Raw genomic sequence first — 6,591 nt, 5'->3', positions numbered from 1 at the left:
ATGCTCCGGCTCTGGCGAAGCGATCCCGGCACAGACACAGCCCCGGGAGCAGGCTGTACTGCTAGCACAGCACCCAACACCCTGGCGAGGTGCACCCAGGGAGGCTGGGGACCCTCCCCCAGAAAAGATGCCTCCCCAGGGAAGGGACTGAACACAGCCACCCCAGAGGGGTTTGCAGCCCCCCTGCAGAGTGGCGCCCAGTGCAGGCTCGGCATCTCAGGAGGAGGCAGGGAAGCTGGGTAACGCCCAAAGAGGAAGCCGGGAAGCAACAGAGGGATGGGAAGACAGACTTTTCATGGAGATAAATTCCCAGGACACCATCCGTGTGGGCCAGAAAAAGAGGTTAAAGGGCTAACTTGATCCCAGCTTATTAAAGCTCTTTCTGATGTGATTAAATCTTTGGCAGCGGGCTCTGTTTGGCAGGCAAGGATGAAAGAAGGCAGTGGTTGGAGTAAGGCATGGAGTTCAGTGTGTGAGGGCAGCTGGCCCCCGAAAGGCTCTGTCAGAGCCTGCGGTGAGCTCCCCATCCCCAGGAGTGCCTGGTCTGCATGCCCCTGACCCAGCTGTCCTGCCAGCTTGATGTCCCTGCGCACAGGACAAGTCTCCACTGGAAATGTGTTATGGAGAAATCAGGAGCACGTCTGTTCACAGCCCGGGGGGAGCCTGTAGTCCCTGAGCAGCCCCAGCTTCCAGGCGGTGTCCCACTTGGCCCCACTCAGACACTGCAGCTTGGATGGAAACTCCAGCCTGTTGTTGTCCCCCCAGGGATACAGCTGTTCCCTTATGGATGGGGACGCACCGCCTGCCAGGTGGTGGAGGACAGAACCCCGGCTGAGGTGGGTGCAGCCACCAACACCAAGGCACCCTTGCGAGATCGTGGTGAAGCAACCAGTTGCACACAGCGATGGGCTCCTGGGAGACGTGGGTCCCCCCAACCCTGCACCACGGTGGCCCCCAGCATGACCCAGCTTAGGTTAGACCAGGATGAACACACTGCAGGTGGGGCAGGACCATCACACAGCCCTGCAGATCCGCTATGGACAAAATCCGTGCTTACGGACCAGCCCCCTGCCATGGGGCTCCCCCCTGTGCCAGCCCTGCTTGGCGGGGTGCACTGGGGCTGCAGGCAGAGGGAGAAGCTGTTGATGGGCTTTCATAAATATTGGCATAAAGACAGCCTCAGGGAGGGATCTGGATTTACAGCTGGCCTCTGCCTGCCTGGCTGAGCCCTGTCCTTCATCGTTCACCTGGAGCAAGAAATCATGGTCCCCATGGGCTTGTGACTTGCTGGGTTTTGATAGGCACCTCTCCTAGGCAAATCCAGGTGATGACACCCGGTTGCTCCTTTTTAGAAGACAGTTTGCTGCTGACAAGAAGCAATAAAGAAAACTTGGCTGATTAATATACTGTCATCTTTGACATGCATGCTAGAAGTAGAGGAGTGGGTAAAAAGGTGATGATAAACAGCATGATTAGAGACCCACAAGGGGAAATGAACATGTACTTCAAATTGGAGACAGCAGAGCACAACACCTGAGCCACGATTAAAGATGGATCCTGCAATCTGTCCTCGTGTGGAGGCCACTGGCTTCTCTGTCATTCGGCATGTAATTGGAGTAGTTACTCAGCGCTCACCCTAAGGAGCGTGGCGGAACATCGTGTCGGGCTGTTTCTCTCTCTGGCGCTGTGGCAGCTCCTGGTAAATCGCTCTGCAGTACCTGGGTGTGAGCCGAGGGAGCTGGCCGCAGGCAGGGCAGCTCTGTGCCACCGTCATCACACACCGGGGCCGCAGCGGAGCGGGGTCGCCCTGGCCCCTGCACCCAGCCTGTTTGAATGGAGTCTCAGCCCAGCGCACTTGGCAGCAGAGGCAGCGCCCAGAAATTAATTGCCCAGCAATCATTTAATTGATGCTGCTCTTTTCCCCTCAATCCTCCACTTGGCAGGCTGGGCTGCCCGGAATTCCTTCTCTGCATTCAGAGCTGAAGCTAATCCCTTCCAGCAGGCAGCTGCCCTTCCTGGTCATTTCCCTCTGCTCCAGCCTCCTCGGCACATCCCTCCTAAAGAGCCCCCTGCCACCGGCCGCCTCTGCCCACAGCTGGGCAGTGTGTCACGGCGGTCAGCGGCGAAGCACCCACCCGCCCTGCACACAGCAGGGCACAGGCTGGCCCACGGCCCAGTTTCAGTGGCTCCTCTTCCCAACGGAGGAGTTCAGCAGCGCTGGAAATAGGGCTGTGGTATTATGCAAGACCCGTACTACAGGGCTGCTTATCACTTCTGGGAAGCCACATAGCGATCCCGCTCCCTGTTCTCCAGAGTGAAACCTCCCGAAAAGCACGTGCGCTGCGAACCACGAGGGTTTTCCCTGCCGTGGCCACAGCTCCCAGGGGACCTGGGAGTCACCCTCCGGCAGGCAGGGAACCTGCTCCATGAAGTGCCCACTTGGCTGGGGCTCGTGGTGCTTCCCAGCACCGGATCAAGCACACAGGCCCTTTTCCTGGCTGCAGCGGTGCTCTGCCAGGAGGTGTTGATTAGCTTGGCTGGTTGTTAATTGCCAGGAAGAGCCCGGTAATTAGTCACACCAGTGCCAGAGCTGGAAAAACCTTGCTGCAGGAGGGTGGTTCCCTTATAAACACCATGGATTGACACTGGGTTTGAAAAAACACAGCCAAACCCCTCAAAATTTCCATCTGTGTCTCACCTCACATCTGCGTCTCACACGCTGGAGGAAAGCAAAGACCACAATATCCAGAAAGTTCCTCCCCCATGGAGCACTGGGAGAGCAGGGCCCCAGCCGCGCGGTGGGCTGCTGCTTGCCCCTGTGTTTAACAGCAACCAGCACCTCCCTCCTCAGTTTTAATTTTTTTTTAATTAATATTTTTCCCAAATCACCCACAGCTCTGCCCCGGGGCTCTGCTTCCCCAGCGAAACCCACACTCCTGCTCTGCAAGGCAGCCACGCGTGCCCGGGGCCAGGACAAGCACCATCCCACTCTCCTGCAGGACACTGCTCCGAAGGCTGGAGAGGTGGTCCGGAAAATCTGACACGCCCATGCCCAAACGCACACCCGCGTGCGCTCACCCTCCCCCAGACGCCGTTCCCCTTGGCCCCACGTCCCGTAGTGCAGGTGAAGGGGACACCCTGCATTTCGGCTTGGTGTTGGGTGAAGCCAGTCTGTGAGAGACGGTGAGAGTCTTTAAAGCCTTTTTGCTCATGATGTCTAATAACGATAAGCCTCGTAAAAAGATGAAAGATGCCCTTTGGTGCACTTTGGAAGCAAGAGTAAGGCAGGAAGAAATGCCAGCCTTAAATTGCTGTGAAAGAGGATGCTACCTTTTAACATTTAATGTGCAAAAAGCCCATGTCCCGCCGCATCTCGAAAGAAGCCTCTTGCATTATAAGCACGACAGATAACGACTGGAGATAATTCATGCCTCCTTCTGGCGGGTGCAAAAGCTGCCAGCAGGTATTATCTTTCATGCTATCATTTTTCCCTCTGGAGGCATAGGTTCTCAGGGTGTAAACATAAATCCATGCAGAAAGCCCAGCTGACATGCTCCCGGTGCAGACTACACTGTGGAGAACGAGCTGTGGCATGGCCTGGGAGCAAGGAATGGCCAATGTCTGCGGCTTTCACCTGAACAGGCAGAATAAAGCACCATATCTTGATTTATTTTGCTTTTTGATTTATAGCCAGAGTCTCGATGCAAAGCCTCCCGTGCAACACGCATGGGAAGTGCTTCTTTGGGGTTGTTATTGTTTATTGGACTTAATACAACCAGCAGCAGGTTTTTAGCTTCCTCTCAAGGCTTTAAAGATGACACTGTTGGCAGGTGTTTTCACCTAGCATCGTTCTGAAAGTGGAAAAATAGCTGAGGCCTCCAGGATTAACTGCCCTTCCTGTGAGAAACATTTATCACTGTTCATACGGCTCTCCACAATCTTTGTTTCTATCAGACACCCGTGACCAAAGATCTTTGCCCTATCTGAAAGCACTTCTTCCCCATCAAACACAGACCGTGCAACGCTCCCCCGCGCATACCGATTCCATCTTGCTAGAAAATTGCCGTTTCCACATCAGCTGGGGGAGGGGTTTTTTAGGTCCAGTATCCTTTGTGGGGCACGGCGTGCTGTTCCCAGAGGGGAGGCTGAAGCAAGGGGAGGACGTAGGGGTGGTGAGCGGTGATGCCTCCATCCTTCTCCATGGTGCCCCAAGGAACCCAGCTCCAGGAGAAGCGTCCCCAGGCTGGGGGATCTCCCTGGCACGCTCTCAGCCTGGGTTTGCAGCGCTACCCAGCAAGAGCTGCCCCACGAGCCAGGAGGGCACTGTGGACCTTCCCACGAGGTGCTCTCGGGGACCAGGATCCTACCTGCTCCCTTTTCCAACAGTGGTTCTCAGAACCGACAAGCTTGCACTTGGGATGGGAATTAGGCTGGAAAACCCAAACCCCTGCACACAAGCCCAACACGATCCTGGCAGCAGTTTTCCTCCTGCGTTGTCCTAACAGCACCCTGAGTCACTCTGCAGGGAGAGCCCATGCTGGAACATCATGCTCAGGATTGGGTTTAGCCAGCCAGGTTACCCCAGGTTTCTGCTCTTCACGCTGCCAATCCAGACAGGGAAATGGCATGGCAAAGATTGAAATTTACTCATAACTATGGAAAAAGCATATATCTGCCCCCAAAATACCCCCTTTTGTTGCAGAGGGTTATCAAAGGGCTGGGAGGCAATAGGAAGCCTGGTTGGGCATGGCTGCTGGTGGCTCTGCGCTGCTCTGAAGGCAGTAGGAGACACCGGAGAGGAGCAGCAGGCAGAAGTTATGTGCATTGGATACAACACCTTAGTTCTTCCATCTGGAAAATAAACTATTAAAGATTTGCTTGAAAGGGGCATTTTCTCTCTGATTGCCATCAATACTTCCAGATGTAGAAATACCAGAATATTTCCAGCAGTTGTTTGTTATGGCAGTTTGGAAGGAGAAGAAGCCATCGTCTGATCATTTCCAAGGCAGCACCAACACTGAAATAACAATATTTGAAAATGTAAAGAATAAACTACAAGCAAATTGTTTGAACCTCAACAATATTTGCAGCTGATAATGATAATGTTCAACTGGTGAGACATTATCCTAATGACACACTCACGGAAAATGAGGAGGAATATTTGCTTCCAGCTAATTGCTGAGCCTGTATGCCTTGTAATACCACAAAGTGCATTCTAAATAAATCATCATTTGATCTGGAAGGTTGTGCAACAAAACTTTTCAATTGCCTTTTTGCATCATCAAAAGGATTTCAGGATTACAGGGGAGATTTTCGTTTTTTCGTCTCTGAGCACATGGAAATGCAGAGGCGTGCCCTGACAAGCCAGTAATCTTTACGCCTTCCCGTCTGCGACGCTCGTGGGATGTTTCCCGGCTCAGACGTTTCCTCGTGCGTGAGGTGAGGGCTGCTGAGCTGCACCGGACAGGGCTGGGATGGTGGGAACCGGGCAGCGATGCTGCCCGTGCCTGAGCCCTCCCTGGCGCTGTGCCCAGCCCACGCTGTGCCCCAGCCCCCTGCCATGGGCACGTTCCAACGGCCGGGATGTGGGAAGCAAAGCCTTTGGTGTCAGTCTCAGCCCGGGACACCCCTTCACCAACAGGAGCTGAGCACAGCTCCCTGCACCACGGTCGGGGCGGCTCATGGAGCGAGGAGCAGCATCTCCTCCGGCCAGAGCCCACTGCACCCACCCGCTACTGCTGAAGCACTGGGCGTGCGGCCCTGGCCCTGCGCTACTCCCACGCTACAAACCTCAGAATTCACCGATCCACCTTTTCCAGCAGCATTTATCGTTTCAGCACAGATGCTGGCTCACCTAGCGTTGCAGCTCTCTGCACCTCCCGGGTGCAGGCGCCTGCCCCCTCCCCTGCCAAGCTGAGCCTCTTCACTCTCCATTGGCTTTAAATGACTCTCAAATCCTCCCACAACGCACCGTTCGGTTTTGCACGAGGCTGGTTAAAAATAACACGGTTTGGTCTTCTGTATGTGAGACTGACATCTGTTCCCTAAGGGGAAATTGGAAAAAAAGCAAATGAACTTGGCTCTTAACTAAAACCAGAGAGCAGTGGGCACACCACTCTACCGGGGGAGCTCCTATAGCAGGAGCCTGCAAACACAGCCGTCGGGTTCACCCATGCTCCCCACACCTGGAATCTGGAGGAACGAGCACGGAATTTACGATGTTGAGCTTGGACAGCAGCCTGAGCCCGCATGGTTTGCAGGAGGACCACCCTTGCATGCCCACGGCTCACAGCCGCCAAGGGTGCCTGTAGAGGGGCCTGGGGGGACAAACACCTTCCAGGGCAGGCGTGGGACAGCCACGGATGCCCTCGCCTTCAGCCCAGCCCCTGCTGCCGGCCTCAGCACTCATTTTTAGCTTTGGTCAGGGCCACGTCTGCTCTTGCATTACCAGGAGGTCACTAATCTGTGCGCAACTATAAAAGGCTCAGAGAATATCAATTATGGTTTTCAGACAGCTGATCCACAAAAAGCAAAGTTATTTTGAGAAGGATAAATGTAGCCAAGACCATGATATATAATTCGTGTCTGCCC

Source organism: Eurypyga helias, unplaced genomic scaffold (genome assembly GCF_000690775.1).
Source record: "Eurypyga helias isolate BGI_N326 unplaced genomic scaffold, ASM69077v1 scaffold22416, whole genome shotgun sequence".
NCBI classification, from domain to species: Eukaryota; Metazoa; Chordata; class Aves; order Eurypygiformes; family Eurypygidae; genus Eurypyga; species Eurypyga helias.
This window is presented reverse-complemented; position numbering follows the sequence as displayed.